At 69.4% G+C, this 26,859-nt stretch overlaps 1 protein-coding gene across 1 annotated transcript in view; it reads left to right on the top strand.

Moving 5' to 3' along the window:
* LOC140405354 (solute carrier family 26 member 10-like) overlaps positions 1-26,859 on the top strand; it is a 221,125-nt gene that overhangs the window by 113,306 nt on the left and 80,960 nt on the right.

Genomic DNA, 26,859 nt, shown 5'->3' with positions numbered 1-26,859 from the left:
TGGAATCGAGAACGGAAGATTCTACCCTATGAGATTCCCACTTTTTAATTCAACATCATGGGCGAAATTCTCCGGAAACGACGCGATTCCCGCCCCCGCCGAATATCCGGTGCCGGAGACTTCGGCAACTGTCCAGGGCGGGAGTCACGCCAGCCCCCGGCGATTCTCCGACCGGCGGGGGGTCGGAGAATCTCGCCCCAGCTCTCAAAGATTTCTCAAAGAGCTAATTTGGCAATCTTTCAAAACAGGGGTCGCTCATTTCAAACGGAGATGGGGAGAAATGTTTTCTCTCAGAGGGGGTGAGTCTCTGGGACTCTCGTCCTCAAAACGCAGCGGAAGCAGAATCTTTGAACACTTTGAAGGCCGAGGTGGATAGATTAGGTGAAAGGTTATTGGGGGGTCAGCAGGAATGTGGGGTTGATCTTACAATCAGACCAGCCTCGACCTTACTGATTGGGATAGCAGGCTGAGGGCCTGAGTGGAGTGGCCTTCTCCGGCTCCCAATTTGTTTGTATATCGCTGGTCTCTAAATCCCGCCATTTCGACATCCTGACACTGGGGGCAGGATTCTCCGTCGCGCCGCGCCAGTCTTCAGGTGCGGTGCGCCCTCGAAGGCAGCGGCATTCTCCATCCCGCCTGCCACCAATGGGATTTTCCATTGTGGGTAGCCCCACACCGTCGGGAAATGTCCGGGCGTGGGTGCGCTGCTGGCGCAGAATCCGGCCGACGGAGAATCCCGGTGACGGAGAATCCCCCTGACGGAGAATCCCGCTGACAGAGAATCCCGCTGCCAGAGAATCCCACTGACGGAGAATCCCGCTGACCGAGAATCCCGCTGACTGAGAATCCCGGTGACGGAGAATCCCGCCGGCGGAGAATCCCGCTGACAGAGAATCCCGCCGGCGGAGAATCCCGGTGACGGAGAATCCGGCCGACGGAGAATCCCGGTGACGGAGAATCCCGGTGACGGAGAATCACGGTGACGGAGAATCCCGCTGACAGAGAATCCCGCCGGCGGAGAATCCCGGTGACGGAGAATCCCTCTGACGGAGAATCCCGCTGACGGAGAATCCCGGTGACGGAGAATCCCTCTGACGGAGAATCCCGCTGACGGAGAATCCCGGTGACGGAGAATCCCGGTGACGGAGAATCCCGGTGACGGAGAATCCCGCTGACAGAGAATCCCGGTGACGGAGAATCCCGGTGACGGAGAATCCCGCTGACAGAGAATCCCGCCGGCGGAGAATCCCGGTGACGGAGAATCCCGCCGACGGAGAATCCAGGTGACGGAGAATCCCGCTGACAGAGAATCCCGCCGGCGGAGAATCCCGGTGACGGAGAATCCCTCTGACGGAGAATCCCGCTGACGGAGAATCCCGGTGACGGAGAATCCCGGTGACGGAGAATCCGGCCGACGGAGAATCCCGGTGACGGAGAATCCCGGTGACGGAGAATCCCGGTGACGGAGAATCCCGCTGACAGAGAATCCTGGTGACGGAGAATCCCGGTGACGGAGAATCCCGCCGGCGGAGAATCCCGGTGACGGAGAATCCCGCTGACGGAGAATCCAACCGACGGAGGTCCCGCTGACGGAGAATCCCGCTGACCGAGAATCCCACTGACGGAGAATCCCGGTGACGGAGAATCCCGGTGACGGAGAATCCCGGTGACGGAGAATCCCGGTGACGGAGAATCCCGGTGACAGAGAATCCCGCTGACCGAGAATCCCACTGACGGAGAATCCCGGTGACGGAGAATCCCGGTGACGGAGAATCCGGCCGACAGAGAATCCCGGTGACGGAGAATCCCTCTGACGGAGAATCCCGGTGACGGAGAATCCCGCTGACGGAGAATCCCGCTGACGGAGAATCCCGGTGACAGAGAATCCCACTGACGGAGAATCCCGCTGACGGAGAATCCCGGTGACGGAGAATCCCGCTGACGGAGAATCCCGGTGACGGAGAATCCCGGTGACGGAGAATCCCGCTGACAGAGAATCCCGCCGACAGAGAATCCCGGTGACGGAGAATCCCGGTGACGGAGAATCCCGCTGACAGAGAATCCCGCCGGCGGAGAATCCCGGTGACGGAGAATCCCTCTGACGGAGAATCCCGCTGATGGAGAATCCCGGTGACGGAGAATCCCGGTGACGGAGAATCCCGCTGACGGAGAATCCCGGTGACGGAGAATCCCGGTGACGGAGAATCCGGCCGACGGAGAATCCCGGTGACGGAGAATCCCGCTGACAGAGAATCCTGGTGACGGAGAATCCCGGTGACGGAGAATCCCGCCGGCGGAGAATCCCGGTGACGGAGAATCCCGCTGACGGAGAATCCAACCGACGGAGGTCCCGCTGACGGAGAATCCCAGTGACGGAGAATCCCGCTGACGGAGAATCCCGGTGACGGAGAATCCCGGTGACGGAGAATCCCGCCGGCGGAGAATCCCGGTGACGGAGAATCCCGGTGACGGAGAATCCCGGTGACGGAGAATCCCGCTGACAGAGAATCCCGGTGACGGAGAATCCCGGTGACGGAGAATCCCGCCGGCGGAGAATCCCGGTGACGGAGAATCCCGCTGACAGAGAATCCCGGTGACGGAGAATCCCGCTGACAGAGAATTCCGCTGACAGAGAATCCCGGTGACGGAGAATCCCGCTGACGGAGAATCCAACCGACGGAGGTCCCGCTGACGGAGAATCCCGGTGACGGAGAATCCCGCTGACAGAGAATCCCGCTGACGGAGAATCCCGCTGACAGAGAATCCCGCTGACGGAGAATCCCGCTGACGGAGAATCCCGGTGACAGAGAATCCCGCGGGGGGGAGAATCCCGCTGACGGAGAATCCCGCTGACAGAGAATCCCGCAGACAGAGAATCCCGGTGACGGAGAATCCCAGTGACGGAGAATCCCGCTGACAGAGAATCCCGGTGACGGAGAATCCCGGGGACGGAGAATCCCGGGGACGGAGAATCCCGGTGACGGAGAATCCCGCTGACAGAGAATCCCGCGGGGGGGAGAATCCAGCTGACCGAGAATACCGCTGAAGGAGAATCCCGCCGGCGGAGAATCCCGGTGACGGAGAATCCCGGTGACGGAGAATCCCGCTGACAGAGAATCCCGGTGACGGAGAATCCCGGTGACGGAGAATCCCGCCGGCGGAGAATCCCGGTGACGGAGAATCCCGGTGATGGAGAATCCCGGTGACGGAGAATCCCGGTGACGGAGAATCCAACCGACGGAGAATCCCGCTGACGGAGAATCCCGCTGACGGAGAATCCCGGTGACGGAGAATCCCGCTGACAGAGAATCCCGCTGACGGAGAATCCCGCGGGGGGGAGAATCCAGCTGACCGAGAATCCCGCTGACGGAGAATCCCGCTGACAGAGAATCCCGGTGACGGAGAATCCCGCTGACAGAGAATCCCGCGGGGGGGAGAATCCAGCTGACCGAGAATCCCGCTGACGGAGAATCCCGCTGACACAGAATCCCGCTGACAGAGAATCCCGGTGACGGAGAATCCCGCTGACAGAGAATCCAACCGACGGAGAATCCAACCGACGGAGGTCCCGCTGACGGAGAATCCCGGTGACGGAGAATCCCGCTGACGGAGAATCCCGCTGACAGAGAATCCCACTGACGGAGAATCCCGATGACGGAGAATCCCGATGACGGAGAATCCCGCCGGCGGAGAATCCAACCGACGGAGGTCCCGCTGACGGAGAATCCCGGTGACGGAGAATCCCGCTGACGGAGAATCCCGCCGGCGGAGAATCCCGGTGACGGAGAATCCCGGTGACGGAGAATCCCGGTGACGGAGAATCCCGCTGACAGAGAATCCCGGTGACGGAGAATCCCGCTGACAGAGAATCCCGGTGACGGAGAATCCCGCTGACAGAGAATCCCGGTGACGGAGAATCCCGGTGACGGAGAATCCCGGTGACGGAGAATCCCGGTGACGGAGAATCCCGCTGACGGAGAATCCCGGTGACGGAGAATCCCGCTGACGGAGAATCCCGGTGACGGAGAATCCCGCTGACGGAGAATCCCGCTGACAGAGAATCCCGCTGACGGAGAATCCCGCTGACGGAGAATCCCGCGGGGGGGAGAATCCAGCTGACCGAGAATCCGGCCGACAGAGAATCCCGCCGACGGAGAATCCCGGTGACGGAGAATCCCGGTGACGGAGAATCCGGCCGACAGAGAATCCCGCTGACACAGAATCCCGCTGACAGAGAATCCCGGTGACGGAGAATCCCGCTGACGGAGAATCCCACTGACGGAGAATCCCGGTGACGGAGAATCCCGGTGACGGAGAATCCGGCCGACGGAGAATCCCGGTGACGGAGAATCCCGGTGACGGAGAATCCGGCCGACGGAGAATCCCACTGACGGAGAATCCCGCTGACGGAGAATCCCGGTGACGGAGAATCCGGCCGACGGAGAATCCCACTGACGGAGAATCCCGGTGACAGAGAATCCCGCTGACGGTGAATCCCGGTGACGGAGAATCCCGGTGACGGAGAATCCCGCTGACGGAGAATCCCGGTGATGGAGAATCCCGGTGACGGAGAATCCCGGTGACGGAGAATCCCGCTGACGGAGAATCCCGCTGACGGAGAATCCCGCTGACAGAGAATCCCGCTGACGGAGAATCCCGGTGACGGAGAATCCCGCTGACGGAGAATCCCGCTGACAGAGAATCCCGCTGACGGAGAATCCGGCCGACAGAGAATCCCGCTGACACAGAATCCCGCTGACAGAGAATCCCGGTGACGGAGAATCCCGCTGACGGAGAATCCCACTGACGGAGAATCCCGGTGACGGAGAATCCCGGTGACGGAGAATCCGGCCGACGGAGAATCCCGGTGACGGAGAATCCCGGTGACGGAGAATCCGGCCGACGGAGAATCCCACTGACGGAGAATCCCGCTGACGGAGAATCCCGGTGACGGAGAATCCGGCCGACGGAGAATCCCACTGACGGAGAATCCCGGTGACAGAGAATCCCGCTGACGGTGAATCCCGGTGACGGAGAATCCCGGTGACGGAGAATCCCGCTGACGGAGAATCCCGGTGATGGAGAATCCCGGTGACGGAGAATCCCGGTGACGGAGAATCCCGCTGACGGAGAATCCCGCTGACGGAGAATCCCGCTGACAGAGAATCCCGCTGACGGAGAATCCCGGTGACGGAGAATCCCGCTGACGGAGAATCCCGCTGACAGAGAATCCCGCTGACGGAGAATCCCGCTGACGGAGAATCCCGGTGACGGAGAATCCCGCTGACGGAGAATCCCGGTGACGGAGAATCCCGGTGACAGAGAATCCCGCTGACGGTGAATCCCGGTGACAGAGAATCCCGCTGACGGTGAATCCCGGTGACGGAGAATCCCGCTGACGGAGAATCCCGGTGACAGAGAATCCCCCTGACGGAGAATCCCGCTGACGGAGAATCCCGGTGACAGAGAATCCCGCTGACGGAGAATCCCGCCGACGGAGAATCCCGCTGACGGAGAATCCCGGTGACAGAGAATCCCGCTGACGGAGAATCCCGGTGACAGAGAATCCCGCTGACAGAGAATCCCGCTGACGGAGAATCCCGGTGACGGAGAATCCCGGTGACGGAGAATCCGGCCGACAGAGAATCCCGCTGACGGAGAATCCCGGTGACAGAGAATCCCGCTGACGGAGAATCCCGCCGACAGAGAATCCCGCTGACGGAGAATCCCGCTGACGGAGAATCCCGCTGACGGAGAATCCCACTGACGGAGAATCCCGGTGACGGAGAATCCCGCTGACGGAGAATCCCGGTGACGGAGAATCCCACTGACGGAGAATCCCGGTGACGGAGAATCCCGCTGACGGAGAATCCCACTGACGGAGAATCCCACTGACGGAGAATCCCGCTGACAGAGAATCCCGCTGACGGAGAATCCCGCTGACAGAGAATCCCGCCGACGGAGAATCCCGCTGACGGAGAATCCCACTGACGGAGAATCCCACTGACGGAGAATCCCACTGACGGAGAATCCCGCTGACAGAGAATCCCGCTGACGGAGAATCCCGCTGACGGAGAATCCCGCTGACAGAGAATCCCGCTGACGGAGAATCCCGGTGACGGAGAATCCCGCTGACGGAGAATCCCGGCCGACGGAGAATCCCGCTGACGGAGAATCCCGGTGACGGAGAATCCCGGTGACGGAGAATCCCGCTGACGGAGAATCCCGGCCGACGGAGAATCCCGCTGACGGAGAATCCCGCTGACGGAGAATCCCGGCCGACAGAGAATCCTGCCGACGGAGAATCCCGCTGACGGAGAATCCCGCTGACGGAGAATCCCGCCGACGGAGAATCCCGCTGACAGAGAATCCCGCTGACGGAGAATCCCGGTGATGGAGAATCCCGGTGACGGAGAATCCCGCCGACGGAGAATCCCGGTGACGGAGAATCCCGCTGACGGAGAATCCCGCTGACGGAGAATCCCGGTGACGGAGAATCCCGGTGACGGAGAATCCCGGTGACGGAGAATCCCGCTGACGGAGAATCCCGGCCGACGGAGAATCCCGCTGACGGAGAATCCCGGTGACGGAGAATCCCGCTGACGGAGAATCCCGGTGACGGAGAATCCCGCTGACGGAGAATCCCGGTGACGGAGAATCCCGCTGACAGAGAATCCCGGTGACGGAGAATCCCGCTGACGGAGAATCCCGCCGACGGAGAATCCCGCTGACGGAGAATCCCTCCACAGGAATACAGTTGTTTATTTCAGAAAAATGGGGCGAAATTCTCCGGAATCGGCGCGATGTCTGCCGACTGGCGCCCAAAACGGCGCAAATCAGTCGGGCATCGCGCCGCTCCAAAGGTGCGGAATGCTCCACATCTTTGGGGGCCGAGCCCCAACCTTAAGGGGCTAGGTTGGCGCCGGACGAATTTCCGCCCCGCCAGCTGGCGGAAAAGGCCTTTGGTGCCCCGCCAGCTGGCGCGGAAATGACATCTCCGGGTGGCGCATGCGCGGGAGCGTCAGCGGCCGCTGACAGTTTCCCGCGCATGCGCAGTGGAGGGAGTCTCTTCTGCCTCCGCCATGGTGGAGACCGTGGCGAAGGCGGAAGGGAAAGAGTGCCCCCACGGCACAGGCCTGCCCGCGGATCGGTGGGCCCCGATCGCGGGCCAGGCCACGTGGGGGCACCCCCCGGGGCCAGATCGCCCCACGCCCCCCCCAGGACCCCGGAGCCCGCCCGCGCCGCCTTGTCCCGCCGGTAAGGTAGGTGGTTTAATCCACGCCAGCGGGACAGGCATTCTAGCAGCGGGACTTCGGTCCATTCGGGCCGGAGAATCGAGCGGGGGGGGGCCCGCCAACCGGCGCGGCCCGGTTCCCGCCCCCGCCGAATTTCCGGTGCCGGAGACTTCGGCAACCGGCGGGGGCGGGATTCACGCCAGCCCCCAGCGATTCTCCGACCCAGCGGGGTGTCGGTGACTCTCGCCCATCATCTTCCATTATGATAAACAAAGGCAGTAGAATACGTCCCTGTTTGTTACAAAATATCTATTACGAGGTCCACTGACATCCTTCCATGGTTGATCAGCTCCACCGTGGACTCTGGGCGGGATTCCCATCCGTTCACGGCAGCGGGATTCTGCGTTCCTGCTGCAGCAAATGGGAGACTTGGCTGAGCAGCGAATTCTCCGTCCTCACTCGCAGTGGGAGTGGGAAGGAATCGCAACGGAGAATCGCCGCCTCTGTCCCTGCTAATCCTCCTCCTACTGGTCCCACGTCCTAAGAGGGAATTGGAAATCATAGAATTTACAGTGCTGATGAAGGCCATTCGGCCCATCGAGTCTGCACCGGCTCTTGGAAAGAGCACCCTACCCAAGGTCCACACCTCCACCCTATCCCCATAACCCAGTAACCCCACCCAACACTAAGGGCAATTTTGGACACTAAGGGCAATTTATCATGGCCAATCCACCTAACCTGCACATCTTTGGACTGTGGGAGGAAACCGGAGCACCCGGAGGAAACCCACGCACACACGGGGAGAATGTGCAGACTCCACACAGACAGTGACCCAAGCCGGGAATTGAACCTGGGACCCTGGAGCTGTGAAGCAACAGTGCTAACCACTGTGCTACCGCGCCGCTCCACAGGCATCCATTGGATCATGGGCTTCCATGGCATTGCTCCACGATTATGCTTGGCAAAGCGTTGCCGTGGGTTGCTATGACCTTCTGCAATATTCCTGAGCAGGAAACTCTCCCACTCTTACCACCTTCCATCATACGTATTGGAAGGATTTGCAAGCTGATAATTAGCCTGTTTGGTATGAACACTCCTTCTGTGACCATCAAGTCCTGAAGTGAGACTGAAACCTGGAGATTTTGGGCCAGAGATGGGGGGCGCTACCCACCACAAGACCTCCCGTCCCTGCCAATAGCAGCACCAATAGAAATCCACTCGAATTCACAAAGTGCTCACTGTTGCTTTACAGAGTAGCGCTGTGGGACGGTCAGCACAGACACAGTGTTGGGTTCTCAGGGTGAGTGTGGTTATTTTTCATTCATTCGTGGGGTATGGGCATCGCTGGCTGTGCCAGCATTTCTTGCCCATTCCTATTTGCCATTGAACTGAATGCATTTCAAGGGTCAACCACATTGCTGTGGGTCTGGAGTCACATGTAGACCAGACCGGGTAAGGACAGCAGATTTCCTTCCCTGAAGGGACATTAGTGAACCAGGAGGTCATTTTCTTTTCTTAAATTTGCATTTCACCATCTGCCATGGTAGGATTCGAACCCGGGTCGCTAAGAGGGTTGACGCAGACATTTAGTGATGGGGAAGAATGCCCCCCCCCAGCGGCAGAGCGGGCAGCAGCGGAGAGGGCAGCAGCAGAGTGGGCAGCAGCGGCGCGGGCAGCAGCAGATCGGGCAGCAGCGGAGCGGGCAGCAGCGGAGTGGGCAGCAGCGGAGTGGGCAGCAGCGGAGTGGGCAGCAGCGGAGCGGGGCAGCAGCGGAGCGGGCAGCAGGGGAGCGATCAGCAGCAGAGTGGGCAGCAGCGGAGTGGGCAGCAGCGGAGTGGGCAGCAGCCGAGCGATCAGCAGCAGAGTGGGCAGCAGCGGAGTGGGCAGCAGCGGAGTGGGCAGCAGCGGAGCGGGCAGCAGCGGGGCGGGCAGCAGCGGAGAGGGCAGCAGCAGAGCGGGCAGCAGCGGAGAGGGCAGCAGCAGAGTGGGCAGCAGCAGAGCGGGCAGCAGCGAGGCAGGCAGCAGTGGAGCGGGCAGCAGCGGAGCGGGCAGCAGTGGAGTGGGCAGCAGCGGAGTGGGCAGCAGCAGAGCGAGCAGCAGTGGAGCGGTCAGCAGTGGAGCGGGCAGCAGCAGAGCGGGCAGCAGCGGAGCGGGCAGCAGTGGAGCGGGCAGCAGCAGAGCGGGGCAGCAGCAGAGTGAGCAGCAGCGGAGTGGGCAGCAGCAGAGCGGGCAGCAGCGGGGCGGGCAGCAGTGGAGCGGGCAGCAGCGGAGTGGGCAGCAGCGGAGCGGGCAGCACCGGAGCGGGCAGCAGGGGAGCGGGCAGCAGAGGAGCAGGCAGCAGCGGAGCGGGCAGCAGCGGAGTGGGCAGCAGCGGAGCGGGCAGCAGCAGAGTGGGCAGCAGCAGAGTGGGCAGCAGGGGAGCGGGCAGCAGTGGAGCGGGCAGCAGTGGAGGGGGCAGCAGCGGAGCGGGCAGCAGCGGAGAGGGCAGCAGCAGAGCGGGCAGCAGCAGAGCGGGGCAGCAGGGGAGCGGGCAGCAGAGGAGCAGGCAGCAGTGGAGCGGGCAGCAGAGGAGCAGGCAGCAGCGGAGCGGGCAGCAGGGGAGCGGGCAGCAGCGGAGCGGGCAGCAGCGGAGCGGGCACAGCGGAGCGGGCAGCAGCAGAACGAGCAGCAGTGGAGCTGGCAGCAGCGGAGAGGGCAGCAGCAGAGTGGGCAGCAGCAGAGTGGGCAGCAGCGGAGCTGGTAGCAGCGGAGCGGGCAGCAGCAGAGCGGGCAGCAGCGGAGTGGGCAGCAGCGGAGCGAGCAGCAGCGGAGCGGGCAGCAGCGGAGCGGGCAGCAGCTTAGCGGGCAGCAGCGGAGCGGGCAGCAGTGGAGCAGGCAGCAGCAGAGTGGGCAGCAGCGGAGCGGGCAGCAGCGGAGCGGGCAGCAACGGAGCAGCGGAGTGGGCAGCAGCGGAGCGGGCAGCAGCAGAGCGGGCAGCAGCGGAGCAGGCAGCAGCAGAGCGAGCAGCAGCGGAGCGGGCAGCAGCGGAGCGGGCAGCAGAGGAGCGGGCAGCAGTGGAACGAGCAGCAGTGGAGTGGGCAGCAGGGGAGAGGGCAGCAGCAGAGCGGGCAGCAGCGGTGCAGGCAGCAGCGGAGCGGGCAGCAGAGGAGCGGGCAGCAGTGGAACGAGCAGCAGCAGAGTGGGCAGCAGGGGAGAGGGCAGCAGCAGAACGTGCAGCAGCAGAGCGGGCAGCAGCGGAGCGGGCAGCAGCTGAGTGGGCAGCACTGGAGCGAGCAGCAGCGGAGCGGGCAGCAGCGGAGCGGGCAGCAGTGGAGCGGGCAGCAGCAGAGCGGACAGCAGCGGAGCGGGCAGCAGCGGAGCGGGCAGCAGGGGAGCGGGCAGCAGCAGAGTGGGCAGCAGCAGAGCGGGCAGCAGCGGAGCGGGCAGCAGGGGAGCGGGCAGCAGGGGAGCGGGCAGCAGTGGAGCGGGCAGCAGCGGAGTGGGCAGCAGCAGAGTGGGCAGCAGTGGAGCGGGGCAGCAGCGGAGTGGGCAGCAACGGAGCAGGCAGCAGCGGAGTGGGCAGCAGAGTGGGCAGCAGCGGAGCGGGCAGCAGTGGAGCGGGTAGCAGCGGATTGGGCAGCAGAGCAGGCAGCAACAGTGTGAGCAGCAGGGGAGCGGGCAGCAGCGGAGGGGGCAGCAGCGGAGCGGGCAACAGCAGAGGGGGCAGCAGCGGAGCGGGCAGCAGCGGAGCGGGCAACAGCAGAGGGGGCAGCAGCGGAGCGGGCAGCAGCGGAGCGGGCAGCAGCGGAGCGGGCAACAGCAGAGGGGGCAGCAGTGGAGCGGTCAGCAGTGGAGCGGGCAGCAGCAGAGCGGGCAGCAGCGGAGCGGGCAGCAGCAGAGCGGGGCAGCAGCAGAGTGAGCAGCAGCGGAGTGGGCAGCAGCAGAGCGGGCAGCAGCGGGGCGGGCAGCAGTGGAGCGGGCAGCAGCGGAGTGGGCAGCAGCGGAGCGGGCAGCACCGGAGCGGGCAGCAGGGGAGCGGGCAGCAGAGGAGCAGGCAGCAGCGGAGCGGGCAGCAGCGGAGTGGGCAGCAGCGGAGCGGGCAGCAGCAGAGTGGGCAGCAGCAGAGTGGGCAGCAGGGGAGCGGGCAGCAGTGGAGCGGGCAGCAGTGGAGGGGGCAGCAGCGGAGCGGGCAGCAGCGGAGAAGGCAGCAGCAGAGCGGGCAGCAGCAGAGCGGGGCAGCAGGGGAGCGGGCAGCAGAGGAGCAGGCAGCAGTGGAGCGGGCAGCAGAGGAGCAGGCAGCAGCGGAGCGGGCAGCAGGGGAGCGGGCAGCAGCGGAGCGGGCACAGCGGAGCGGGCAGCAGCAGAACGAGCAGCAGTGGAGCTGGCAGCAGCGGAGAGGGCAGCAGCAGAGTGGGCAGCAGCAGAGTGGGCAGCAGCGGAGCTGGTAGCAGCGGAGCGGGCAGCAGAAGAGCGGGCAGCAGCGGAGTGGGCAGCAGCGGAGCGAGCAGCAGCGGAGCGGGCAGCAGCGGAGCGGGCAGCAGCTTAGCGGGCAGCAGCGGAGCGGGCAGCAGTGGAGCAGGCAGCAGCAGAGCGGGCAGCAGCAGAGCGGGCAGCAGCGGAGCGGGCAGCAGCGGAGCGGGCAGCAGCAGAGCGGGCAGCAGCAGAGCGGGCAGCAGCAGAGCGGGCAGCAGCGGAGCGGGCAGCAACGGAGCAGCGGAGTGGGCAGCAGCGGAGCGGGCAGCAGCAGAGCGGGCAGCAGCGGAGCAGGCAGCAGCAGAGCGAGCAGCAGCGGAGCGGGCAGCAGCGGAGCGGGCAGCAGAGGAGCGGGCAGCAGTGGAACGAGCAGCAGTGGAGTGGGCAGCAGGGGAGAGGGCAGCAGCAGAGCGGGCAGCAGCGGTGCAGGCAGCAGCGGTGCAGGCAGCAGCAGAGTGGGCAGCAGCTGAGTGGGCAGCACTGGAGCGAGCAGCAGCGGAGCGGGCAGCAGCGGAGCGGGCAGCAGTGGAGCGGGCAGCAGCAGAGCGGACAGCAGCGGAGCGGGCAGCAGCGGAGCGGGCAGCAGGGGAGCGGGCAGCAGCAGAGTGGGCAGCAGCAGAGCGGGCAGCAGCGGAGCGGGCAGCAGGGGAGCGGGCAGCAGGGGAGCGGGCAGCAGTGGAGCGGGCAGCAGCGGAGTGGGCAGCAGCAGAGTGGGCAGCAGTGGAGCGGGGCAGCAGCGGAGTGGGCAGCAACGGAGCAGGCAGCAGCGGAGTGGGCAGCAGAGTGGGCAGCAGCGGAGCGGGCAGCAGGGGAGCGGGCAGCAGCGGAGGGGGCAGCAGCGGAGCGGGCAACAGCAGAGGGGGCAGCAGCGGAGCGGGCAGCAGCGGAGCGGGCAACAGCAGAGGGGGCAGCAGCGGAGCGGGCAGCAGCGGAGCGGGCAGCAGCGGAGCGGGCAACAGCAGAGGGGGCAGCAGTGGAGCAGGCAGCAGCGGAGCGGGCAACAGCGGAGCGGGCAGCAGTGGAGCAGGCAGCAGCGGAGCGGGCAACAGCAGAGGGGGCAGCAGCGGAGCGGGCAGTAGCAGAGGGGGCAGCAGCGGAGTGGGCAGCAGCGGAGCGGGGAGTAGCAGAGCGGGCAGTAGCAGAGTGGGCTGATCGATGGAATGCATGTCGCCCTATGTGCACCTGCGGATACCAGGCCGCCTCTACACCGAAAGGGGTTCCGCTCGATGTAATGCAGCCGATATGTGACCATCAGCTGCCCAGCATGCGCGCCTGTGCCCGATACCTGGGCAGTGTGCACGACGCCTTAATCCTGGCACACCAGACGATTCCCGGCCTCTTCAAGATGGAGGTGATTTAACCTGAGGATCACTACACCTCAGGCGAGGGGCTAAGTTGAGAAACAAGGTTGCCCGCTCCGCTGCTGCCCACTCCTCTGCCGCCACTCCCCTGCTGCCCGCTCCGCTGCTGCCCGCTCCACTGCTGCCCGCTCCGCTGCTGCCCACTCCTCTGCCGCCACGCCCCTGCTGCCCGCTCTGCTGCTGCCCGCTCTGCTGCTGCCCGCTCCTCTGCTGCCCGCTCCGCTGCTGCCCGCTCCGCTGCTGCCACTCCACTGCTGCCCACTCCGCTGCTGCCCGCTCTGCTGCTGCCCGCTCTGCTGCTGCCCGCTCCGCTGCTGCCCGCTCCGCTGCTGCCCACTCTGCTGCTGCCCGCTCCACTGCTGCCCGCTCCGCTGCTGCCCGCTCCACTGCTGCCCGCTCCGCTGCTGCCCGCTCCGCTGCTGCCCGCTCCGCTGCTGCCCCGCTCCGCTGCTGCCCGCTCCGCTGCTGCCCGCTCCGCTGCTGTCCACTCCGCTGCTGCCCGCTCCGCTACTGCCCACTCCACTGCTGCCCGCTCCGCTGCTGCCCGTTATGCTGCTGCCACTCCGCTGCTGCCGCTCCGCTGCTGCCCGCTCCGCTGCTGCCCGCTCCGCTGCTGCCACTCCGCTGCTGCCCACTCCGCTGCTGCCCACTCCACTGCTGCCCACTCCGCTGCTGCCACTCCGCTGCTGCCACTCCGCTGCTGCCCACTCCGCTGCTGCCACTCCGCTGCTGCCGCTCCGCTGCTGCCACTCCGCTGCTGCCCGCTCCGCTGCTGCCCACTCCACTGCTGCCCACTCCGCTGCTGCCACTCCGCTGCTGCCACTCCGCTGCTGCCCACTCCGCTGCTGCCACTCCGCTGCTGCCGCTCCGCTGCTGCCACTCAGCTGCTGCCCGCTCCGCTGCTGCCCGGTCCACTGCTGCCCGCTCCGCTGCTGCCCGCTCCGCTGCTGCCCGCTCCGCTGCTGCCCGCTCTGCTGCTGCCCGCTCCGCTGCTGCCACTCCGCTGCTGCCCACTCCACTGCTGCCCGCTCCACTGCTGCCCGCTCCGCTGCTGCCCACTCCGCTGCTGCCCGCTCTGCTGCTGCCTGCTCTGCTGCTGCCTGCTCTGCTGCTGCCCGCTCTGCTGCTGCCCACTCCGCTGCTGCCCGCTCCGCTGCTGCCCACTCTGCTGCTGCCCGCTCTGCTGCTGCCCGCTCCGCTGCTGCCCGCTCCGCTGCTGCCCGCTCCGCTGCTGCCCGCTCCGCTGCTGCCACTCCGCTGCTGCCCACTCTGCTGCTGCCCGCTGAACTGCTGCCACTCCGCTGCTGCCCGCTCCGCTGCTGCCCGCTCCACTGCTGCCCACTCCGCTGCTGCCACTCCGCTGCTGCCCGATCTGCTGCTGCCACTCCGCTGCTGCCACTCCGCTGCTGCCCACTCCGCTGCTGCCCGCTCCGCTGCTGCCCGCTCCACTGCTGCCTGCACCGCTGCTGCCCGCTCCGCTGCTGCCCGCTCCGCTGCTGCCCGCTCCACTGCTGCCCGCTTCGCTGCTGCCCGCTCCACTGCTGCCCTCTTCCCTGCTGCCCGCTCCGCTGCTGTCCGCTCCACTGCTGCCTCCCGCTCCACTGCTGCCACCCCGCTGCTGTCCACTCCACTGCTGTGCGCTCTGCTGCTGCCCGCTCTGCTGCTGCCCGCTCCACTGCTGCCCGCTTCGCTGCTGCCCGCTCCACTGCTGCCCTCTTCCCTGCTGCCCGCTCCGCTGCTGTCCGCTCCACTGCTGCCTCCCGCTCCACTGCTGCCACCCCGCTGCTGCCCACTCCACTGCTGTGCGCTCTGCTGCTGCCCGCTCTGCTGCTGCCCGCTCTGCTGCTGCCCGCTCTGCTGCTGCCCGCTCCGCTGCTGCTCGCTCTGCTGCTGCCCGCTCCGCTGCTGCCCACTCCGCTGCTGCTCGCTCTGCTGCTGCCCACTCTGCTGCTGCCCGCTCCGGTGCTGCCCGCTCCGCTGCTGCTCGCTCTGCTGCTGCCCGCTCCGCTGCTGCCCGCTCCGGTGCTGCCCACTCTGCTGCTGCCCGCTCCGGTGCTGCCCGCTCCGCTGCTGCTCGCTCTGCTGCTGCCCGCTCCGCTGCTGCCCGCTCCGGTGCTGCCCGCTGCCCTGCTGCCCACTCTGCTGCTGCCCACTCTGCTGCTGCCCGCTGCCCTGCTGCCCGCTCCGCTGCTGCCCGCTGCCCTGCTGCCCGTTCCGCTGCTGCCCGCTCCGCTGCTGCCCACTCCGCTGCTGCCCGCTCCGCTGCTGCCTGCTCCGCTGCTGCCAGCTCCGCTGCTGCCCGCTCCCCTGCTGCCCGCTGCCCTGCTGCCCGCTCCACTGCTGCCCGCTCTGCTGCTGCCCGCTCCGCTGCTGCCCGCTCCCCTGCTGCCCGCTGCCCTGCTGCCCGCTCCACTGCTGCCCGCTCCGCTGCTGCCCGCTCCGCTGCTGCCCGCTCCGCTGCTGCCCCCTCCACTGCTGCCCACTCTGCTGCTGCCCGCTCTGCTGCTTCTCGCTCCGCTGCTGCCCGCTCCGCTGCTGCCCGCTACGCTGCTGCCCGCTCCTCTGCTGCCCGCTCCCCTGCTGCCCCCTCCGCTGCTGCCCGCTCCGCTGCTGCTCGCTCCGCTGCTGCCCCCTCCGCTGCTGCCCGCTCCGCTGCTGCCCGCTCCTCTGCTGCCCGCTCCCCTGCTGCCCCCTCCGCTGCTGCCTGCTCCGCTGCTGCTCGCTCCGCTGCTGCCCCCTCCGCTGCTGCCCGCTCTGCTGCTGCCCGCTCTGCTGCTGCCCACTCCGCTGCTGCTCGCTCTGCTGCTGCCCGCTCCGCTGCTGCCCACTCTGCTGCTGCCCACTCTGCTGCTGCCCACTCCGCTGCTGCTCGCTCTGCTGCTGCTCGCTCCGCTGCTGCCCCCTCCGCTGCTGCTCGCTCTGCTGCTGCCCGCTCTGCTGCTGCCCGCTCCACTGCTGCCCACTCTGCTGCTGCCCGCTCCGCTGCTGCCCTCTCCGCTGCTGCCCACTCCACTGCTGCCCACCCCCTGCTGCCCGCTCCGCTGCTGCCACTCCGCTGCTGCCCCCTCTTCTGCTGCCCGCTCCACTGCTGCCCGCTCCGCTGCTGCCCACTCTGCTGCTGCCCGCTCCGCTGCTGCCCGCTCCTCTGCTGCCCGCTCCGCTGCTGCCCGCTCCGCTGCTGCCCGCTCTGCTACTGCCCGCTCCGCTGCTGCCCGCTCCGCTGCTGCCCACTCTGCCGCTGCCCGCTCCACTGCTGCCCGCTCCGCTACTGCCCGCTCTGCTACTGCCCGCTCCGCTGCTGCCCGCCCCACTGCTGCCCGCTCCGCTGCTGCCCGCTCCGCTGCTGCCCGCTCCGCTGCTGCCCCGCTCCGCTGCTGCCCGCTCCGCTGCTGCCCGCTCCGCTGCTGCCCGCTCCGCTGCTGTCCACTCCGCTGCTGCCCCGCGCTGCTGCTGCCCGCTCCGCTGCTGCCCGCTCCGCTGCTGCCCGCTCTGCTACTGCCCACTCCGCTGCTGCCCACTCCGCTGCTGCCCGCTCCCCTGCTGCCCGCTCCGCTGCTGCCCACTCCGCTGCTGCCACTCCGCTGCTGCCGCTCCGCTGCTGCCACTCCGCTGCTGCCCGCTCCGCTGCTGCCCACTCCACTGCTGCCCACTCCGCTGCTGCCACTCCGCTGCTGCCCACTCCGCTGCTGCCACTCCGCTGCTGCCGCTCCGCTGCTGCCACTCCGCTGCTGCCCGCTCCGCTGCTGCCCGGTCCGCTGCTGCCCACTCCGCTGCTGCCCGCTCCGCTGCTGCCCGCTCCGCTGCTGCCCGCTCCGCTGCTGCCCTCTCTGCTGCTGCCCGCTCCGCTGCTGCCACTCCGCTGCTGCCCGCTCCGCTGCTGCCCGCTCCGCTGCTGCCCGCTCCGCTGCTGCCCGCTCCGCTGCTGCTCGCTCCGCTGCTGCCCGCTCCGCTGCTGCCCGCTCCGCTGCTGCCCGCTCCGCTGCTGCCCGCTCCGCTGCTGCCCACTCCGCTGCTGCCCGCTGAACTGCTGCCACTCAGCTGCTGCCCGCTCCGCTGCTGCCCGCTCCACTGCTGCCCGCTCCACTGCTGCCCGATCTGCTGCTGCCCGCTCCGCTGCTGCCCGCTCCGCTGCTGCCCGCTCTGCTGCTGCCCGCTCCGCTGCTGCCCGCTCCGCTGCTGCCCGTTCTGCTGCTGCCCGCTCTGCTGCTGCCCGCTCCGCTGCTGCCACTCCGCTGCTGCCCACTCCGCTGCTGCCTGCTCCGCTGCTGTCCGCTCCGCTGCTGCCCGCTCCGCTGCTGCCCACTCCGCTGCTGCCCGCTTCGCTGCTGCCCGCTCCACTGCTGCCCTCTACCCTGCTGCCCGCTCCGCTGCTGTCCGCTCCACTGCTGCCTCCCGGTCCACTGCTGCCACCCCGCTGCTGCCCGCTCCGCTGCTGCACGCTCTGCTCCTGCCCGCTCCGCTGCTGCTCGCTCTGCTGCTGCTCGCTCCGCTGCTGCCCGCTCCACTGCTGCCCTCTACCCTGCTGCCCGCTCCGCTGCTGTCCGCTCCACTGCTGCCTCCCGGTCCACTGCTGCCACCCCGCTGTGGCCCGCTCCGCTGCTGCACGCTCTGCTCCTGCCCGCTCCGCTGCTGCTCGCTCTGCTGCTGCTCGCTCCGCTGCTGCCCGCTCCGCTGCTGCCCGCTGCCCTGCTGCCCGCTCCGCTGCTGCCCGCTCCGCTGCTGCCCGCTCCGCTGCTGCTCGCTGCCCTGCTGCCCACTCTGCTGCTGCTTACTCCGCTGCTGCCCGCTGCCCTGCTGCCCACTCCGCTGCTGCCCACTCCGCTGCTGCCCGCTCCGCTGCTGTCTGCTCCGCTGCTGCCAGCTCCGCTGCTGCCCGCTCCCCTGCTGCCCGCTGCCCTGCTGCCCGCTCCACTGCTGCCCGCTCCGCTGCTGCCCGCTCCGCTGCTGCCCCCTCTGCTGCTGCCCGCTCCCCTGCTGCCCCCTCCGCTGCTGCCCACTCCGCTGCTTCTCGCTCCGCTGCTGCCCGCTCCGCTGCTGCCCGCTTGTCTGCTGCCCACTCCACTGCAGCCCGCTCCACTGCTGCCCACTCCGCTGCTGCCCGCTACGCTGCTGCCCGCTCCTCTGCTGCCCGCTCCCCTGCTGCCCCCTCCGCTGCTGCCCGCTCTGCTGCTGCCCGCTCTGCTGCTGCCCACTCCGCTGCTGCTCGCTCTGCTGCTGCCCGCTCCGCTGCTGCTCGCTCTGCTGCTGCTCGCTCCGCTGCTGCCCCCTCCGCTGCTGCCCGCTCTGCTGCTGCCCGCTCTGCTGCTGCCCGCTCCACTGCTGCCCACTCTGCTGCTGCCCGCTCCGCTGTTGCCCTCTCCGCTGCTGCCCACTCCACTGCTGCCCACTCCCCTGCTGCCCGCTCCGCTGCTGCCACTCCGCTGCTGCCCCCTCTTCTGCTGCCCGCTCCACTGCTGCCCGCTCCGCTGCTGCCCACTCTGCTGCTGCCCGCTCCGCTGCTGCCCGCTCCTCTGCTGCCCGCTCCGCTGCTGCCCGCTCCGCTGCTGCCCGCTCTGCTGCTGCTCGCACCGCTGGTGCCCGCTCCGCTGCTGCTCGCTCCGCTGCTGCCCGCTCCGCTGCTGCTCGCTCCGCTGCTGCCCGCTCCGCTGCTGCCCACTCTGCTGCTGCCCGCTCTGCTGCTGCTCGCTCCGCTGCTGCCCGCTCCGCTGCTGCCCGCTCCGCTGCTGCCCGCTCCGCTGCTGCCCGCTCTGCTGCTGCCCGCTCCGCTGCTGCCCGCTCTGCTGCTGCCCGCTCCGCTGCCGCCCGCTCCGCTGCTGCCCGCTCTGCTGCTGCCACTCCGCTGCTGCCACTCCGCTGCTGCCCGCTCCACTGCTGCCACTCCACTGCTGCCCGCTCCACTGCTGCCCACTCCACTGCTGCCTGCTCCACTGCTGACCGCTCCACTGCTGCCCGCTCCGCTGCTGCCCGCTCCGCTGCTGCCCACTCCGCTGCTGCCACTCCGCTGCTGCCCGATCTGCTGCTGCCCTCTCCCCTGCTGCCCGCTCCGCTGCTGCCACTCCTCTGCTGCTCGCTCCGCTGCTGCCCGCTCCGCTGCTGCCCGCTCCGCTGATGCCCGCTCCGCTGCTGCCTGCACCGCTGCTGCCACTCCACTGCTGCCCGCTCCGCTGCTGCCCGCTCCCCTGCTGCCCGCTCCACTGCTGCCACCCCGCTGCTGCCCACTCCACTGCTGTGCGCTCTGCTGCTGCCCGCTCTGCTGCTGCCCGCTCCGCTGCTACCCGCTCCGCTGCTGCTCGCTCTGCTGCTCCCCGCTCCGCTGCTGCTCGCTCTGCTGCTGCCCACTCTGCTGCTGCCCGCTCCGGTGCTGCCCGCTCCGCTGCTGCTCGCTCTGCTGCTGCCCGCTCCGCTGCTGCCCGCTCCGGTGCTGCCCGCTGCCCTGCTGCCCACTCTGCTGCTGCCCACTCTGCTGCTGCCCGCTGCCCTGCTGCCCACTCCGCTGCTGCCCGCTCCGCTGCTGCCCGCTGCCCTGCTGCCCGTTCCGCTGCTGCCCGCTCCGCTGCTGCCCACTCCGCTGCTGCCCGCTCCGCTGCTGCCTGCTCCGCTGCTGCCAGCTCCGCTGCTGCCCGCTCCCCTGCTGCCCGCTGCCCTGCTGCCCGCTCCACTGCTGCCCGCTCCGCTGCTGCCCGCTCCGCTGCTGCCCGCTCCCCTGCTGCCCGCTGCCCTGCTGCCCGCTCCACTGCTGCCCGCTCCGCTGCTGCCCGCTCCGCTGCTGCCCGCTCCGCTGCTGCCCCCTCCACTGCTGCCCACTCTGCTGCTGCCCGCTCTGCTGCTTCTCGCTCCGCTGCTGCCCGCTCCGCTGCTGCCCGCTACGCTGCTGCCCGCTCCTCTGCTGCCCGCTCCCCTGCTGCCCCCTCCGCTGCTGCCCGCTCCGCTGCTGCTCGCTCCGCTGCTGCCCCCTCCGCTGCTGCCCGCTCCGCTGCTGCCCGCTCCTCTGCTGCCCGCTCCCCTGCTGCCCCCTCCGCTGCTGCCCGCTCCGCTGCTGCTCGCTCCGCTGCTGCCCCCTCCGCTGCTGCCCGCTCTGCTGCTGCCCGCTCTGCTGCTGCCCACTCCGCTGCTGCTCGCTCTGCTGCTGCCCGCTCCGCTGCTGCCCGCTCTGCTGCTGCCCACTCTGCTGCTGCCCACTCCGCTGCTGCTCGCTCTGCTGCTGCTCGCTCCGCTGCTGCCCCCTCCGCTGCTGCTCGCTCTGCTGCTGCCCGCTCTGCTGCTGCCCGCTCCGCTGCTGCCCACTCTGCTGCTGCCCGCTCCGCTGCTGCCCTCTCCGCTGCTGCCCACTCCACTGCTGCCCACTCCCCTGCTGCCCGCTCCGCTGCTGCCACTCCGCTGCTGCCCCCTCTTCTGCTGCCCGCTCCACTGCTGCCCGCTCCGCTGCTGCCCACTCTGCTGCTGCCCGCTCCGCTGCTGCCCGCTCCTCTGCTGCCCGCTCCGCTGCTGCCCGCTCCGCTGCTGCCCGCTCTGCTACTGCCCGCTCCGCTGCTGCCCGCTCCGCTGCTGCCCACTCTGCCGCTGCCCGCTCCACTGCTGCCCGCTCCGCTACTGCCCGCTCTGCTACTGCCCGCTCCGCTGCTGCCCGCCCCGCTGCTGCCCGCTCCGCTGCTGCCCGCTCCGCTGCTGCCCGCTCCGCTGCTGCCCCGCTCCGCTGCTGCCCGCTCCGCTGCTGCCCGCTCCGCTGCTGCCCGCTCCGCTGCTGTCCACTCCGCTGCTGCCCCGCGCTGCTGCTGCCCGCTCCGCTGCTGCCCGCTCCGCTGCTGCCCGCTCTGCTACTGCCCACTCCGCTGCTGCCCACTCCGCTGCTGCCCGCTCCCCTGCTGCCCGCTCCGCTGCTGCCCACTCCGCTGCTGCCACTCCGCTGCTGCCGCTCCGCTGCTGCCACTCCGCTGCTGCCCGCTCCGCTGCTGCCCACTCCACTGCTGCCCACTCTGCTGCTGCCACTCCGCTGCTGCCGCTCCGCTGCTGCCACTCCGCTGCTGCCCGCTCCGCTGCTGCCCACTCCGCTGCTGCTCGCCCCGCTGCTGTCCACTCCGCTGCTGCCCGCTGAACTGCTGCCACTCAGCTGCTGCCCGCTCCGCTGCTGCCCGCTCCACTGCTGCCCGCTCCACTGCTGCCCGATCTGCTGCTGCCCGCTCCGCTGCTGCCCGCTCCGCTGCTGCCCGCTCTGCTGCTGCCCGCTCCGCTGCTGCCCGCTCCGCTGCTGCCCGCTCTGCTGCTGCCCGCTCTGCTGCTGCCCGCTCCGCTGCTGCCACTCCGCTGCTGCCCACTCCGCTGCTGCCTGCTCCGCTGCTGTCCGCTCCGCTGCTGCCCGCTCCGCTGCTGCCCACTCCGCTGCTGCCCGCTTCGCTGCTGCCCGCTCCACTGCTGCCCTCTACCCTGCTGCCCGCTCCGCTGCTGTCCGCTCCACTGCTGCCTCCCGGTCCACTGCTGCCACCCCGCTGCTGCCCGCTCCGCTGCTGCCCGCTCCGCTGCTGCTCGCTCTGCTGCTGCTCGCTCCGCTGCTGCCCGCTCCGCTGCTGTCCGCTCCGCTGCTGCTCGCTCTGCTGCTGCTCGCTCCGCTGCTGCCCGCTCCGCTGCTGCCCGCTGCCCTGCTGCCCACTCTGCTGCTGCTTACTCCGCTGCTGCCCGCTGCCCTGCTGCCCACTCCGCTGCTGCCCACTCCGCTGCTGCCCGCTCCGCTGCTGCCTGCTCCGCTGCTGCCAGCTCCGCTGCTGCCCGCTCCCCTGCTGCCCGCTGCCCTGCTGCCCGCTCCACTGCTGCCCGCTCCGCTGCTGCCCGCTCCGCTGCTGCCCGCTCCCCTGCTGCCCGCTCCGCTGCTGCCCGCTCCGCTGCTGCCCACTCCGCTGCTTCTCGCTCCGCTGCTGCCCGCTCCGCTGCTGCCCGCTTGTCTGCTGCCCACTCCACTGCAGCCCGCTCCACTGCTGCCCACTCCGCTGCTGCCCGCTACGCTGCTGCCCGCTCCTCTGCTGCCTGCTCCCCTGCTGCCCCCTCCGCTGCTGCCCGCTCTGCTGCTGCCCGCTCTGCTGCTGCCCGCTCCGCTGCTGCTCGCTCTGCTGCTGCCCGCTCCGCTGCTGCTCGCTCTGCTGCTGCTCGCTCCGCTGCTGCCCCCTCCGCTGCTGCCCGCTCTGCTGCTGCCCGCTCTGCTGCTGCCCGCTCCACTGCTGCCCACTCTGCTGCTGCCCGCTCCGCTGCTGCCCTCTCCGCTGCTGCCCACTCCACTGCTGCCCACTCCCCTGCTGCCCGCTCCGCTGCTGCCACTCCGCTGCTGCCCCCTCTTCTGCTGCCCGCTCCACTGCTGCCCGCTCCGCTGCTGCCCACTCTGCTGCTGCCCGCTCCGCTGCTGCCCGCTCCTCTGCTGCCCGCTCCGCTGCTGCCCGCTCCGCTGCTGCCCGCTCTGCTGCTGCTCGCACCGCTGGTGCCCGCTCCGCTGCTGCTCGCTCCGCTGCTGCCCGCTCCGCTGCTGCTCGCTCCGCTGCTGCCCGCTCCGCTGCTGCCCGCTCCGCTGCTGCCCGCTCCGCTGCTGCTCGCTCCGCTGCTGCCCGCTCCGCTGCTGCCCGCTCCGCTGCTGCCCGCTCCGCTGCTGCCCGCTCCGCTGCCGCCCGCTCCGCTGCTGCCCGCTCTGCTGCTGCCACTCCGCTGCTGCCACTCCGCTGCTGCCACTCCGCTGCTGCCCGCTCCACTGCTGCCACTCCACTGCTGCCCGCTCCACTGCTGCCCACTCCACTGCTGCCTGCTCCACTGCTGACCGCTCCACTGCTGCCCGCTCCGCTGCTGCCCGCTCCGCTGCTGCCCACTCCGCTGCTGCCACTCCGCTGCTGCCCGATCTGCTGCTGCCCTCTCCCCTGCTGCCCGCTCCGCTGCTGCCACTCCTCTGCTGCTCGCTCCGCTGCTGTCCGCTCCGCTGCTGCCCGCTCCGCTGCTGCCCGCTCCGCTGATGCCCGCTCCGCTGCTGCCTGCACCGCTGCTGCCCGCTCCGCTGCTGCCCGCTCCACTGCTGCCCGCTCCCCTGCTGCCCGCTCCACTGCTGCCCGCTTCGCTGCTGCCCGCTCCACTGCTGCCCTCTACCCTGCTGCCCGCTCCGCTGCTGTCCGCTCCACTGCTGCCTCCCGCTCCACTGCTGCCACCCCGCTGCTGTCCGCTCCGCTGCTGCCCGCTTCGCTGCTGCCCGCTCCACTGCTGCCCTCTAACCTGCTGCCCGCTCCGCTGCTGCCCGCTCTGCTGCTGCCTCCCGCTCCACTGCTGCTACCCCGCTGCTGCCCGCTCAGCTGCTGCCCGCTCCGCTGCTGCCCGCTCCGCTGCTGCCCGCTCCGCTGCTGCCCGCTCCGCTGCTGCCCGCTCTGATGCTGCCCGCTCTGCTGCTGCCCGCTCCGCTGCTACCCGCTCCGCTGCTGCTCGCTCTGCTGCTGCCCGCTCCGCTGCTGCCCGCTCCGCTGCTGCCCGCTCCGCTGCTGCCCGCTCCACTGCTGCTCACTCCGCTGCTGCCCTCTGCCCTGCTGCCCACTCCGCTGCTGCCCGCTCCGGTGCTGCCCACTGCCCTGCTGCCCACTCTGCTGCTGCTCACTCCGCTGCTGCCCTCTGCCCTGCTGCCCACTCCGCTGCTGCCCGCTCCGGTGCTGCCCACTGCCCTGCTGCCCACTCTGCTGCTGCTCACTCCGCTGCTGCCCGCTGCCCTGCTGCCCGTTCCGCTGCTGCCCACTCCGCTGCTGCCCGCTCCGCTGCTGCCCACTCCGCTGCTGCCCGCTCCGCTGCTGCCTGCTCCGCTGCTGCCAGCTCCGCTGCTGCCCGCTCCCCTGCTGCCCGCTGCCCACTCCACTGCTGCCCGCTCCGCTGCTGCCCGCTCCGCTGCTGCCCGCTCCCCTGCTGCCCCCTCCGCTGCTGCCCACTCCGCTGCTTCTCGCTCCGCTGCTGCCCGCTTGTCCGCTGCCCACTCCACTGCAGCCCGCTCCACTGCTGCCCACTCCGCTGCTGCCCGCTCCGCTGCTGCCCGCTCCTCTGCTGCCCGCTCCCCTGCTGCCCCCTCCGCTGCTGCCCACTCCGCTGCTGCTCGCTCCGCTGCTGCCCCCTCCGCTGCTGCCCGCTCTGCTGCTGCCCGCTCTGCTGCTGCCCACTCCGCTGCTGCCCGCTCCACTGCTGCCCACTCTGCTGCTGCCCGCTCTGCTGCTGCCCGCTCCGCTGCTTCCCGCTCTGCTGCTGCCACTCCGCTGCTGCCACTCCGCTGCTGCCCGCTCCACTGCTGCCCGCTCTGCTGCTGCCCACTCCGCTGCTGCCCGCTCTGCTGCTGCCCGCTCTGCTGCTGCCACTCCGCTGCTGCCACTCCGCTGCTGCCACTCCGCTGCTGCCCGCTCCACTGCTGCCACTCCGCTGCTGCCCACTCCGCTGCTGCCACTCCGCTGCTGCCCGATCTGCTGCTGCCCTCTCCCCTGCTGCCCGCTCCGCTGCTGCCACTCCGCTGCTGCCCGCTCTGCTGCTGCCCTCTCCCCTGCTGCCCGCTCCGCTGCTGCCACTCCGCTGCTGCCACTCCTCTGCTGCCCACTCCGCTGCTGTCCGCTCCGCTGCTGTCCGCTCCGCTGCTGCCCGCTCCGCTGCTGCCCGCTCCGCTGATGCCCGCTCCGCTGCTGCCTGCACCGCTGCTGCCCGCTCCGCTGCTGCCCGCTCCACTGCTGCCCGCTCCCCTGCTGCCCGCTCCACTGCTGCCCGCTTCGCTGCTGCCCGCTCCACTGCTGCCCTCTACCCTGCTGCCCGCTCCGCTGCTGTCCGCTCCACTGCTGCCTCCCGCTCCACTGCTGCCCGCTCCCCTGCTGCCCGCTCCACTGCTGCCCGCTTCGCTGCTGCCCGCTCCACTGCTGCCCTCTACCCTGCTGCCCGCTCCGCTGCTGCCCGCTCTGCTGCTGCCTCCCGCTCCACTGCTGCTACCCCGCTGCTGCCCGCTCTGCTGCTGCCCACTCCACTGCTGCCCGCTCTGCTGCTGCCCGCTCCGCTGCTGCCCGCTCCGCTGCTGCTCACTCTGCTGCTGCTCACTCCGCTGCTGCCCGCTCTGATGCTGCCCGCTCTGCTGCTGCCCGCTCTGATGCTGCCCGCTCTGCTGCTGCCCGCCCCGCTGCTACCCGCTCCGCTGCTGCTCGCTCTGCTGCTGCCCGCTCCGCTGCTGCCCGCTCCGGTGCTGCCCACTGCCCTGCTGCCCACTCTGCTGCTGCTCACTCCGCTGCTGCCCGCTGCCCTGCTGCCCACTCCGCTGCTGCCCGCTCCGCTGCTGCCCGCTGCCCTGCTGCCCGTTCCGCTGCTGCCCACTCCGCTGCTGCCCGCTCCGCTGCTGCCAGCTCCGCTGCTGCCCGCTCCCCTGCTGCCCGCTGCCCTGCTGCCCGCTCCGCTGCTGCCCCCTCTGCTGCCACTCCGCTGCTACTCGCTCCGCTGCTGCCCACTCCGCTGCTACTCGCTCCGCTGCTGCCCGCTCCGCTGCTGCCCGCTTGTCTGCTGCCCACTCCACTGCAGCCCGCTCCACTGCTGCCCACTCCGCTGCTGCCCGCTCCGCTGCTGCCCGCTCCTCTGCTGCCCGCTCCCCTGCTGCCCCCTCCGCTGCTGCCCACTCCGCTGCTGCTCGCTCCGCTGCTGCCCCCTCCGCTGCTGCCCGCTCTGCTGCTGCCCGCTCTGCTGCTGCCCACTCCGCTGCTGCCCGCTCCACTGCTGCCCACTCTGCTGCTGCCCGCTCTGCTGCTGCCCGCTCCGCTGCTTCCCGCTCGGCTGCTGCCCGCTCCGCTGCTGCCCACTCTGCTGCTGCCCGCTCCGCTGCTGCCCGCTCCGCTGCTGCTCGTTCTGCTGCTGCCCCCTCCACTGCTGCCCGCTCCGCTGCTGCCCGCTCCGCTGCTGCCCGCTCCGCTGCTGCCCGCTCCGCTGCTGCCCGCTCTGCTGCTGCCCGCTCCCCTGCTGCCCGCTCCGCTGCTGCTCGCTCTGCTGCTGCCCCGCTCCGCTGCTGCCCGCCCCGCTGCTGCCCACTCCGCTGCTGCCCGCTCCCCTGCTGCCCGCTCCGCTGCTGCTCGCTCTGCTGCTGCCCACTCCGCTACTGCCCGCTCTGCTGCTGCCCGCTCTGCTGCTGCCCGCTCTGCCGCTGCCCGCTCCCCTGCTGCCCGCTCTGCCGCTGCCCGCTCCCCTGCTGCCCGCTCTGCTGCTGCCCGCTCTGCTGCTGCCCGCTCCCCTGCTGCCCGCTCCGCTGCTGCTCGCTCCGGTGCTGCCCCGCTCCGCTGCTGCCCGCCCCGCTGCTGCCCACTCCGCTGCTGCCCGCTCTGCTGCTGCCCGCTCTGCTGCTGCCCGCTCTGCCGCTGCCCGCTCCCCTGCTGCCCGCTCCGCTGCTGCTCGCTCTGCTGCTGCCCACTCCGCTACTGCCCGCTCTGCTGCTACCCGCTCCGCTGCTGCAGCTTCCTCCTCCTCGAGCAGCTCCAGCTCGTACAGCCGCAGTGCGTCCCCCAGGGCAGTGGCGACCAGCAGGAAGGCCACCATTGCTGTTGAATTCCAATATCCATTGTCTGCAGGGGGTGAAAGGCCGACATATCACCATGGTGCGAACCCCCCCCATGCCCAACCAGGTCCAACAAGCTACATGGTGGCCCCGGCTGGCACTGCGGACTCTACCCCCGCATAGTCCCCGCCCCCCAGCTCCTCTCTGTACCCCGGAACCCATCGGTGCCCGGCACCTTGGGGGCCTCTGACCCTGGCGCCCATTCCTGCTGCCAGGGGTACCATCAGCTGGCACTGCCCTTGCCAGCGGTATGCTC

The sequence above is a fragment of the Scyliorhinus torazame genome, chromosome X, assembly GCF_047496885.1.
Source record: "Scyliorhinus torazame isolate Kashiwa2021f chromosome X, sScyTor2.1, whole genome shotgun sequence".
Taxonomy (NCBI): Eukaryota; Metazoa; Chordata; class Chondrichthyes; order Carcharhiniformes; family Scyliorhinidae; genus Scyliorhinus; species Scyliorhinus torazame.
Note: the sequence above shows the minus strand (reverse complement) of the source record. Positions and strands in the feature narration are given on the sequence as shown.